The sequence below is a fragment of the Meleagris gallopavo genome, chromosome 7 (genome assembly GCF_000146605.3).
Source record: "Meleagris gallopavo isolate NT-WF06-2002-E0010 breed Aviagen turkey brand Nicholas breeding stock chromosome 7, Turkey_5.1, whole genome shotgun sequence".
In the NCBI taxonomy this organism is placed as follows: Eukaryota; Metazoa; Chordata; class Aves; order Galliformes; family Phasianidae; genus Meleagris; species Meleagris gallopavo.
Window position 1 is genome coordinate 10,113,476 of NC_015017.2, and position 12,899 is coordinate 10,126,374.

The 12,899-nt window shown below is 42.9% G+C and overlaps 1 long non-coding RNA gene across 2 annotated transcripts in view; it reads right to left on the bottom strand.

Annotated features, from left to right (window-relative positions):
• Positions 1–377: 377 nt before the first annotated feature.
• The window catches only part of LOC116216805, a 14,620-nt gene continuing 2,098 nt past the window's right edge, over positions 378–12,899 (bottom strand). For both annotated transcript variants that reach the window (XR_004160298.1, XR_004160297.1), the window contains 4 exons: positions 11,265–11,413; positions 6,886–7,220; positions 3,966–4,065; positions 378–987 (listed from right to left, as the gene is read on the bottom strand). This is a non-coding gene — a long non-coding RNA (uncharacterized LOC116216805). The remainder of the gene's footprint in view (positions 988–3,965; positions 4,066–6,885; positions 7,221–11,264; positions 11,414–12,899) is intronic.

Below are 12,899 nucleotides of genomic sequence, written 5' to 3' on the forward strand. Positions count from 1 at the left end.
TTTGCAGATACAAGGATGTGCTGCCAGTTCATTGCTGGATCACACCTGGCTGGTAGAATTCAGCTGTGTGTTTATTCACTGGGAGCAGAGAGTCAGCAGGAGGTACTGAGCAGAGCACATAATTCCCTTCTTTGGGAAAAGATCTTTTACTGTGATGTTATATCAGGTCATCCTGGATTAATATCTCAAGCAAATAGTTTTATATCTTTTGTACCATGCAGTTAAAAGCACAAGCTGTTTAACTTCACTGCCGGAGCAATAAGTGGCTATCAGCATCAATGCCCATTTGCTGATATGCTTTCAGAACAAAGCATAAATTAATTTCTCTAGACAGGAATGCTCATGAAGAGTTAGACATCAGGGTTTAAAGTAAGTATTAATATGAATACAAAAGAAGCAATTACAATTTATGGAGGATAGTTTCATTGGTTTTCTTTTATTGACACATATGCACATACATGCTGCTTCTGCTAAACAACAGATTTGTTAATAGCTATCTTTGAGCAGTAGAAGGTCTAATTGTTTATTTTTTTTTAACCTGGGGATGGAGAAGGTTTATTTCACAGGGGCAGGGCACTTCCTTTTCTTTGACTATGGCTCCAGTCTTGACACTGGCAATCACCCTCCTGCTTCCAGTGTTTTCTGTAAAGAAGATAACTCTTTAGGAATTGCTGAAGTGACCTTCGATGGCTAGGAGGAGATAGACCCAGTGGAAGGGTCACCTCTCAGTCTAAGGGGTTTTAAGACACGTACTATGGGCAGTGAGCCCAGGATTTTGCACATTAAGAGATACAAGCTGCTGTCACACAGGTATAAGATGTTTATTTGAACATTCTCTTCAATTCAATTTAATTGAATATTCTCTTAGCATGGATGGAAGGGTTCCTGGTTTTCTGAGGCATTTTTCTCTACTTCAGGGTTCAGCCTTTTCATCTTTTCTCAGTTCTCCTGAATCACAGACAGCACTGGCTTGGTCCTGCAGTGGATCTGCAAAGGATAAATTAGTTGGATTGCACATGCGTGTATGTCTCTCCTTACAATAATCACATTGAAGGATCATGGCCATCATCTGGAGCTTCTAAAAACAACATTTCCTCATCTGTTTGCCTAGCTGATGCATAACACATATTTACATGGGCTCTCATCTTAGGAAGTTTCATCATCTCTTGTGTAGGAGAATGCTGACATGATGTTTGCACCATAAATGTTTCAGATTCCACATGTGCTTTCAATAGCCCATCATGATTCTGCAGGCAAAAAAATCTAAATACCACTGTACTGTAGGGCAAAATTAAAAGTTGTGTATTTCTCAGTGGAGTTTTCCAGCTTATTGTCTGATCTGCAAGGTCCTAGTGTTCAAACGTTGGTTCTGTTGTTTAAGCATGAATAGACTCACAGAGGCTAACAGAAATATTCATGTAAAATTTCATAGTAAAATCTCTGCATTTTCAGTAGTAAGATGTTTGGCTGATTCATCAACAAGTCTAAAAACAGGATTAACTTTAAGGGTGTGAAATGCAGAAGGCAATAGGACCACTTGCCCACCTTCTTGACTCAGAGCTTAACCCCATAGTTGAAGTCTAAGCACTAACTACAGCCTCAAAATCTGTAATCTGAAATTTAGGAAGCACGCATCTTCAGGCTGAGTTAAATTGGGATTAGTTAGTGGGGGACAATCACAATAAAAGGAGCAGATAGATGTAGTCATAGCTGGGACAGGATTGTTTGCCAAGCCCAACTATGTTTTCCAGCTTCTGTGCAAACTGGGAGCACCAGCAACATGGAGTTAGCACAATGGAAGCCTCATAGATCCCCCTTCACTCCTTCCTCAGTTATTCCTTGAAGTGGCCGCTAAACCAATTCAATACATTTTCTGGCTCCTAACCTCTAGTTATGATTACTTTTTAGTCAAAATCATTATGAGCTGGATAATATAGGCAACAGTTTCTCAAGCCATCAGATTGTGTGGTTAATATGAATTATTATATTCATGTTTTCCCTTCTTGTATTACCTCTTGAATTGGTTGGTGTTTTTTTTTTTGGTCATCATATGCTTAACCAAATTGAGAAATCAAACTTCCTGCATTCAAGATCCATTTGGATAACATTAACATAAAATAATGCTTTAGTCAACAATGCTAGAGCAAGAGTGTGTGTTGACATACACATCACTGAAGGAAGCTTGCAGTAGTAAGAAATCTTTCAGTGGTATACTAATATTGTTGCTACTTTCCAGAGTACTATGCCTGAGCTGAGGCCTCCAAATTGCACTCAAAGCCTGAGAAAACTTGGAGAATCTCTTGATGGGTTTTCAGTGTCTCAGCAAGCAGAATGATTGAAAGTCAGTCAACACAAAAGTACTGGAAATGCTGGCTCCAGAGCACAAAGTTCAAGGCAGATGGGTAGCTAAAGAGGTAAAAGACTGCTTTAGAATTAGCAGAGATCAACTAGATTTGGCAAAACCAAAAGAAATTACTCTCTAAAACTGTTCCCAATAAATTACTAAGTTTCAGTGATCAAGTTGATTTTAGGCAGCCAGAAATAGCAGTAAGGCTAATTGCTAGAAGGACACTTGCAATAGGTGTTATGTTATCTGCCGGGCTCCATAAGAAACTGTTCATCCATCAACTTTTTGAGAAATGTGAAAGTTTCATAATCATACTTCAACTCCATTAACTAGCATATAACAGTATTTATATAAAAGGGAGACCTCAGACAGATTGCAGAGGATAATTATGGTGGTTTCTGTACCACTCTGACAACTTGGTTGCCCAAGGACATGGACTTAGTCAATATGGAACACTGTGAAATGACAAATGAATGCTTAAGGAGAGTATTTTCACTAACTCTATCTGGTTAGATAAAATCTCCAAGTAATTGTAACTAAAATGTAAGTAATTGTAACTAAAATGTAAGTAACACCAAATCTCCCAGTAATTTCTGTACCAGCCTCTTAAGGCTAGAACACAATAAGAAGGAATAATTTATCATCTGTTACCTGCTTAAAAGGGATCTCAACAGACACAACAGTCACAAAAATATTTTATTTTTATGTTTATCCTAAGCTTTTTGCTAAACTGTTCCTTCTTTCTGAGGGAAAAGTCATATGAATGGAGGCTGGGATTGCAACAAAGCTAAGGAGATGGACACTAAACAGGACAAGCAGGGCTAGCTTGAGGAAAGCTTTCTGAATAAAGCCAGTCAATGCTGCTTTGAGAATAGATAGCTCTCATAGTCCCAAGTCCCCATAAAATTTCTGCTGGCACACTTTATTTCATTGCATTTTGAAATCTAAAGGACTCTTCAGGAATGGAAGGTTAAACATACATGTAAGTGTTCTCTAAGCCAAAGCCTAATTTGACTAATTTCTCCTAGGCTGATAATCAAATACTAAATCGCCCTAGCTCTTGGAGCAAACATTTCCCCCTAAGGACAAACCTCTTCACTGAACAATAGATCAGAAGTGAACTGGCACTCCGGAGTTCAAGGAAGACCTAAGAAAATTAATTCAGTTAGAGCACAGCAATTTGGAGGTAGCAGAAGGACGGCAAATCCCACTTCATTTCCTAATCTTCCCCAAAGGAACATATTTATTACAAACTCTTAAAATCACCTTTTGATAACGCCGAACAGCCTGTGAGGGGCCCATTAAGGCATTCAAGGCAGACCCATTTTAATCCTTAATACCACTTGAAGATTATCCATTTTAAATGGCCTTGCAGAGCTTATCATAATTTTGCAAACTATTAAAAAGTTTCTCATCTATGTGATGAGAAACATGGGCTCCTCCAGCCTGCCTGACAGAAAACATTGTATCTTTGTGGCTGTGGTTCCAGCTGCAGCAACTCAAATTCTCAATGGTATGGAGGGTCTCAGTTTCACTGGGAAGACATAATGCCTTGTAGCCATCTGGGTAACCTCTGCTCTTGAAAACCTGTGAGAAGGGTCACTGCAACTGCACTTACTGTATGTAGGGTTGTGACAGCGTCTCTTGATGCTTTGTTGGATTCACTAGCTCCACACTGCTCCTAAATTCAGGTGACTGCATCAAATAACTTAAACAGGCTGGAAAAGGAGAGAAAGAAAATGAAGATAAGCCCAACCTCCACAAATATGCAATGGAAAGAGCCTGAAATGCAGATGCGCCTGGTTGAACCTTGACTGGCTAATTCCCTCTAGCTGCTGCCCAAAGAGCACAGGGGATAGAGGACATGTCCACACTATCTGACTGCTGCCTGCAGAGGAAAAGTCAGCATGCCTGGGACCTGCTGACTTGGCATTTTGCAGTTGCAGGATGTGGCTCTTTCTCATTCCTTCAGTTGCTTTTACTAGATGAACAACTGCCACATTTAGAGGGCTAAATGCTACAGGGAAAGAAAGGTAAGCTCAAGAGGAAAGTGCAGCATTGTATGTTTGCCCTGCAAAGTAGAGAAACCCAGGAGAGCAACCACAGCAAACCAAAAATCAGACAAGGCATGGGATGACTGGGAAGGGTTGGAAAACAGGGGGCTAATAACCCCAGCCTGTGCCAGGTAAGCAGGGCTTCTCACATCGCAGCACCAACAACATATCAAAACCTGACCTGCAGCACCATACTGGGCTGGTGAGCAGAAAGGCAGTCAGGCTGAAATTGAGCAAATAAGAAGTGAGGAGAAGCTGCCAGACTCATTTTCACTGGGGATCTGAACCACAATTCAGCCCAGGTGACATTTTACATATTTTCACCATTGTTTTTGTTTAATTTGTGAAAGCAATTACACAGCCAATTGAACAGTGTAAAGCAACTGCTGCAATAGTCAATATCTCAATGAGGTACAGTGCAGCGTGGCTTTCCCAGTTACGATATTCAGGCATAGCCCTACGGAATCTGTACCATCCATCACTGACACTGCCATCTGGCTTACCTGATCTTCCCCAAATACAGCTTGTGCTGAACAAACGTGACTTTTCTTTGGGCCCCTTCTGAGGAAAATAAGGCAATGAAACACCCTGTACTAGTAGCAAAATAGACAATCCTAGCTGGCATTGTCAGCTCTTAATTGAAGCGTGACTGAGCATAGCTAAGTGGCCAAATACACTGGGCCTCTCATTGATCACTTTGATATCTGCAATTGGTTGTTCACCCCACTGAATTGCATAGTGCAAACATGTAACACAGGCCCCTCCAGGACTACTCCACTCTTGTCTCCCCTTCAGCTGTGCTACTCCAATTTTTATTGCTGTAGCTGAACTCACTTTTCAGTTGGAACTGAATGGGTGCAGCCTTAGTGACCTTACCCCCTCATCCTTCAATGGAAGGAATTCCCAAGCTGGTAGAAGAGCTGAACCTGGCTAAAAAGCAAGGAAGAGCCCTGCCTGGCTGGTGTAGACTTATCTACCGCCTCTAGTCCAGGTAGGTGCTTCTCAGGGTGGGGCAGGTGCATGAGTTGTGCAGAAGATGTCATTAAGTGCACTTGGTCTGGTGAATCTATGTTCAACAGTGTGCTTCAAAGAACAGGACTTGTGAACAGTTAACACGGAGCCTAGGGCAGAGCACAAAGTTTAACCCCAAAGTCCTGAATTTGAAATGCTCCCTTTTCTCCTCATCCTTGTACAAACCACTTCCCAGAACCTAAGCAGGTATTTCCTACCATGGTCCTCAACAAGCACAGTGGCTTGGATGTGCTGGTATATTTTTGTGTGTATCTCAGAGAATTTTTGCAACATTTCTTAGCAGGTAATAAATAGTTTAGAGCAGATCACTAAATAGAAGCTACACTATTCGAGCTCAACATTGTGGCAGTTGCTTGTCAGAAAAGACAGAAAGCAGCTCTGTGACCCACGTGGTATCAATGCTGCACACAGGTCTGCATGGATCTAATCTTTCTACTGAAATTTAATTATAGCAAAATTGCAGTTGGCATTATAAAGCAAGTTTAATGTTAAGAAAGATGTGTGTATTTTGTGCGTCTTCTCAGGAGAAAGCTGCTTTTAGAGTGGGATCAGTTTCTGTTGTTGGTTGACCTCCTTGCACAGCCAAGCAGGAGAGAGCTGGATTCTATTTTGACTCAGGCCTCAAGGAACTGTTTCCCTCAAATCCTTCCACAGAGCCTCAAACCCTGCTGTCTTCTGTTTCTCTTTGCTGTGGTGTGGCATAAGAGCCTCTCCTGCCCCACTGGCTCCTGACTGGGACTGAGTCACCAGGACCTGCTGCTGCCAGGTCTGTGATGGTCCACCTCGGTGATTCAGGTGAGCTGCTGAGGTGATGTAGCATTGCCAGTAGAGCAGGAGATGACTTTGCACACCAGTACGCTGGGAGCTGGCGGTAGTGCCGCTGTGTTACCGATGATAAATAGCCCATGTCACTGCAGTAGCTGGTCTCCAGATTGAAGCAGACTTTTGCGAATCAGCAGGGTCAGCATTTGAAAAGCATGTGAATATTGTGCACTTGTAAATATTTGAGCACATCTGTTTAGCTCCCTCTCAAAAACCACTGGGAAAAACTACTTCACATTGTGCCATGCAATGCTGTTACCCTGCTCTAATTGTCAAATCTGTTGAGTGTTTTTCTTATGCACACAAAAATTAAAAATTACTATCCTCATTCATGATTAATTCAGCTGCAGTGCTGCACTGGGTCACACTGCATTTTTTTTAAAGTATTAAATTCCACCTCATAATAAGAGTTTTAATTAAGTTTTTGCTAGTTCATCTTTTTTCCCCCCTTCACAGGGCCTCAGATAATCTCCAGAGCTGCTTTTCCCACAAATGTCTCACTGGATGCTGCTGTGACAGCGATGGGGCACCAATCTGGCACTATGAAAATGGTCAGCACTAGCCACAGGGTCTCTCCAAGGCCTCCTTGCTAGAGGCCTAAGGCCAGTGGCCTGTCTGCACGCAGCTTACCTGATCAGGGGATGGCAGAGCTCTTACACACAGCATTTCTGAATTGCCTGAGAAGAGCACTTGGCTATTACTTCAGCCCAAATCTTTTAATGGGTATGGGTCTTTCAAATTCAATCTTTATGGAAATTCAAAGGAGAACTTCAGAGGAACAGCATTCCCGCCTCTCTGTCTATTGTGTTTCTGTACAAGCACGTGTCCTCCTTCTAGCACTTGGTGCTCCCCAGGACTGCCCCAAACTGGTCACATACATCTTCAGGATTTGTAGATGGACTTTCCAAGCAGGCATACTTTTGCTAGGCAGGAAGAGTCATAATTCCTTCTTCCTCAAGCTGGCCCTAACGAGTAGAAAGGAAAGTGGTTTAATAACTTTATCATCTTTAGAACAGAGCAGAAAGCAAAGAAAACAGCATGGAAGGAGGATCTATAGAAGATCTAACTCCCTCCTAGAAGTTTCATGAACCTTTCTGGAACAATGTGATTTTCAGACTCAGAAGTGATTGAAGTGCCCAGAGCCAGGTGGGCTGGAGAAGGCCTGGAACTTTTTTCTTGTGAGCAGAGCACAAGCAAGCATTGAAAAGGGCAGCAGAGGCCCTGCCACTGCCCTAGTGGGACCCTGGTGAGAGCTGCCCCAGCAACATGGTCATGCTGACTCTGGACAGCTTTTTCTTGCAGGACCAGCTCTTACTCAGTAGATCTCAGTTTTTTCTGACCTTGGCAAAATTACAAGGGTCATATTTTCACATGGCTGGATTGCTCCTGAACAATTTCTCCAATGTATTAAGCACAAACATGCATTCTGTCAGCATCAGACATGTCTAATCTCTCCACCTGCTTTCTCCCCCAGCAGTCACACTCAGTCTTTGTTGCATGGAAAATCCCACTGTCATTTTTCTGTTAGGTAGCAGATTCTGGCTAAACTCACTTCCCCCACAGTCCAGCTCTGACAAGTTTTGGGGCATGGCTGGTACCAGTGAGGGCTTGAAACCCTCTAGAGGAATGCAGAGTGCTGCAGAAGGGATATATCCACCAGTAGTGAGGGGCCATCATCCTGGACCTTCCTGCCTTTTCCTTTCTGCAGACTCACTGTTTATGATTTCATAGCCTTATGTAATGTTTAACATTTCACATCTTAACTGAACTAATAAGTAACTTATGCAGGTCATACAGTAGTGTATTCCCTGAGCACATGCCAGCATGGTTCCTGCTAACAAAATGGTGCCCTCACAAAATGTTTGGAGTGCCCAAGTAGGAATTTCTAACTGTCCTCCCTGCAGAGATCCCCAGCTTGCTCACAGCCCCCCATACTCAGCAATTCCTAAGGCCATCCCATGCAGCCTGCTGAGCTGGGCAGGCTCCAAGAGAGGCCATCCCCATACATGCACGTGGAGGTGCTTCTGTACTGCACTCAGGCTCTGCTCTAACAGCCCAGCAGGACACATTTCATTACAGTGATTTCTGACACTGCCTTGCTGTATATTTGAACATGGTGGTCATTCACCAGCTCCCATCTGAGGGAACATGGAACACTCAGCAAAGGCAGAGGTGATGTTGGTCTGCTGTCACACATGACACTTTGCAATGCCCACTGTTCTTCTATTTCTTTGTGCCTTCAGGGATTTCATTCCGTAGAAGACCCCTGATGCTCTGGAAGATCCCTGATGAGAGATTTCATTCCATTTTGTATTTTTCTGTCACAACAGTTGTGTATTCACAGTAGCTTTGCACTGGCTCTTGTGTGGTCAGTATGCTACCAGCCATATTAGAATGGGCTTGTATAATGACTAGGGCAACATTAAAAATGTCAAAATTGTACTCCTCTACTTCCTGAGGTTTTTTTGCCCTTCTTTGGTGCCACATCTCACACACCCCTAGGATGGGCAAACCCTCTCCAGGCTTTCCTGTACAGCCTACTGAACTGTGTCAGACATTCGGTCTGAAACACAGCCCTTTTCTGCTTGGAGTTTGCTCTGGGGATGCTTCAGTGGTTCACACGTGAGCATACCCAAAATCCTGCCATGAGGAATTCTCCAAAAAAACATTTGTGCAGAAAGAGCTACTCTTTTGAGCTCTGTAGCACAGACTGAGAATTAACAAGTGTTCTGTGAAATAAAAGTAAGAAGGATCACTACAATGAACTATAGCTGATGTTTGCAGCTTTATTGCAAGGCTGTGCAATATTTGGACACTTTACCACTAAAATGAATCAAAGACATGCATTTCAGTCCCCTAGGCTGATTTGTAAATACGATTGTGTGACTCAGTGTACACTGCATATATGTAATTGTCAGATCTAGTTTGTTTTGAATAGATTCAAGGTAAGATAAAGCAGAGAAAAATGCAGCCACCCAGGTATATCCTGTATTTGGTAGCATGAAGAACAACATCCATTTATCGGCTTGACACTCATCTGAAAGCACTCAGCAATCCTGTACATTCACCTTACAGGTTCTTCCCAGATGGAAAATAGCATTTAAGAGTGACTGGTAAAAGCAGAGCTGAACCCACACGTCTTTAAGAACCTGTCTCTACAGAGAGTGTATATCCTATTAATCTTCAGCCACGCTTCTCTGTCATGGCTGTCCTCCCCAGTCCAGCTGCCAGACTCATGCCATACACTTTTATTCCCAAAGCACCAACAAGCTTTAACAAAAAGGACACAGGAAAAGGCAGTAGAACAGACAAGCTTATAAACAGGACAAGCTTAGCTAAGCTGGCCAAAAAAAACAGTACCAAAGTGCTCCTCAGGAGTTTCCTGACTGCTCAGCACGATGAATTATAATGGATAAGCAGAAAGGAGAACTCCTCAGAGCAAAACGTGTCCAGAGGAGACTCTGGCAATGTCAAAGAATAAAATGGCATTCCCCAACACAGCTAGATAACCAAATCAGAGTTAAATACAGCTGCTTAGAATCATTTTCAGTTGATTTTTTTTCATAAAAAGCCATCATTAAGATCTGAAAGTTAACAAAAGAAACTATTTTCACCAGATCTGGAAAAGAAAATTTGGAAACGTACTTTTTCTTTACTTATTGACATTTTTTTCTCTTCCTTGCCCTCCTCACTTCTTCTGTGGTGGCAAATGAAATAAAGTGTAACAAAAGAGAGGGAGGAAAGAAGTAGGAGGAAGAATATTCAAAAAAATAAAAAAAGAAAAGAAAAAAAGGAAGAAAGCAAGGATGCAAAAACAAGTAATAAAGAATGGGATGACAAAAACAGAGATCTTTCATCTGCAATTATTTTCCCAAAATTTCAATGAAAATATTCAGGAAAACAAAATATTACTAATTTCCTCTCCAGAGGTTTTTGAATGGTTCAGCATTCTTCCCCAGCTGGGTTTCCTCCCATTGGTTTCCTCTTAGAGCCATTGTGATGAGTGGTGCAAGAACTGCTCTACCAGCACAGGAGCCAGGGATTGGGCCACCATGCCATCAGAGGACACATTGCTGGGATGAGGAAAGCACTAGCAGCAGGATGAGCCCAGCAGGCCTTAGCAGGAACACACTGGTTATCCTGTCTCTCTGCATTTCAAAATCAGTTTTACGTAGTATATGGGATGTCTGGGATTTAAATAGCTGTTAATATCAATCTCTGATAAACTGAGCATCTAGAAAGACAAACTCAAAAACTGAGGAGCACCTTTGCCCAAGTTAGCCTCCTGCAAAGCAAAGCGTTCACAACATGTGTCCTGTGCCCATCCTGGCCTGTAGAGGTACAGGTGCAAACTAAACCCTGGGACTGGTGCAGCTAGCCCAGCACCATGCTGGTGCCCAACCTTCAGGTGGTCTCCTTTGCTGCCAATGAGAGGGTATGTGTCAGAAGAGAGGGTGCTGGACTTCTACCACCAGCAAGAAGTGCTGGCTGATGGAGCCCTGCGAGCACTGATCTGAACAGCTTGCGAACTATTACTATCTAGAAGTGTCAAGTAAGATTAGAACAAACATCAAGTAAAGATGAAATAAACAGCTATTGTATGGGCAGAAATGGATTTTCAGTTTCCACAGTAAATAAAATAATGTGCTGTCTTAGTCAGTGCCCCTGTGATGATACAGTTTGCAGGATTTTTACTGGCAAGCTGCCATACTTACTTTCATTTATCTGCCTCAAAGCACCATTTCAAAAAGTGCAAAAGCATGTTGTTGATAGAGTAGATTGTTTATAGCTGAATTGAGTATTTCAGAACAACATGCATTGTAATAAAGTGGGGGAGGGGACGAGGAAGCCAGCACAGCTGCAGATTCTTGAATCCTTTGTCAAAAATCAATGCCAGAAAACTTAGATATATTTATTCTGTCTCAGAAAATGCAATACGCAACCCCCTTGCTGCTCCACTCCATGACAAGTGCTAACAAAGGCCCTGAAGTCCTGCAGGTCTACATTACTTTGCACTGATGATGGTGCTGCTATCTCCAGAGCTCCACAATAGCTCTTTGGTTTCCAGTGAAGGCCAGGGATCCCTTATCCTAGAGCCCTTTTCAAGCTCTGTGCTGCTCCTCAATGATGCATGTGGCACAGGAATTCCATCAGCAACCTGAAGATAAGAGATAGGAGTAGGGTATTAAAAATGAAAATGAAGGTGTTTCAAGAGCAGAGGTGTGCAGGCTCAGTGACCTGCCACTGCAGGAGCCAGTCAGGCAGAGCGTGACGAGAAGCCAGAACAGCCCTTGCAGCAATGGCTGGGGCAGAAAAGTAGCTTGTCTGAGTTCACCAGTCTGCCTCTGCGTTCACAGTGCCTTCAAAAAGACAGTTAGGTTGGAAATACTGTGCTCCATGTTGAAGAACATTATGAAAAGCATACGCCTCTGGAGGCTTCCACTGCCAACAAGGGCTGGTTTCCTCAGCACAAACAATAAATGGCTGACGAGTGAGGACTTAATTCCCTTGAGACCATAGCATCTAAACAAATAGCAGACTGAAAAATATGAGTGGAATTAAGGTAAAAAGAGACTGTGACTTTATGGGAGGACAGCCAAAACTACTACCCAGTCAGGACATGGGTAGAAAATGAGGATTTCCCTTCCAGCCCCACTGGACTCAGAAGCAAAACGCATCACACTCACACCATGCTGGGGCAGAGCAGCTTCTTTGGCCACTATTCCTTCAGCTGGCTGGAGGTAACAATGGGAAGGCATCAGACCACATGGCCTGGACGAAACCAGCCTGAGTTTCTCCCTTAATCTGGCTTCTCACATGACCTGCCCTATGGGTCCCATGCTGGTTGGTGCTGCATGGGGGTTGGCTTCTGGCTGCCAGAGGCCTAGCCTGGGCTTCGAAGCTGCTGGGCCTGGGTGCCTCAGCTACATGGGTGACCTCACCTTGCCATGTCCCCCATGGCTTGCCCTTGGCCCAGCCAACACCAAGAGCCCCCAATGTGCTCGCTGAGGCATGATGCTCTCAGGCACAGTGGGATTCCAAGAGATGCTGAGGTCCCTCAGCTCCTTCTGTCAGCAGGAGCTCCCAGAGGCACTGAGCACCCCAAAGCAACACTTGATCCTTGGCCGAATCAAGCCCCATTAGCATATTTCCAGGCATTTACAGATCCCATATTTTCTCCATTAATATTTAACCCACCAAGTCTTTCAAAGCCCATCTTCCCAAACCTCAAGTTCCCAGATGCTTTTTAATGCCCTTCTCAATAGAGCAATAAAAGTCTGATATTTTATTACTCCCATGAATTATTATCCTAATTTGTAATTTGCCAGACTTTTTTAAACTTCAAAATCTGTACTGTATTTTCCCACACACACAAAAAAATGCTGTGTGCGATACATTTTTCACTAACAAGTTGAAGCCTAATATTTAAATAGACACAATGATTTTTCTGAAAGGGTGCACTATCTTTGTCACACTGTCAGCGAGGTTGTTTTATGTCACCCCAAATCATGTTTAAAGGTTTTCCTAAAATAGAAAAGATAACCTAGAACTGTGCATGAAAGACTGGAAGCAGAATGAAATGGTTATACATTCTTCTAAACTTTGATGTAACATAAACTTCCAGGATGGTTTATAGGCACCTT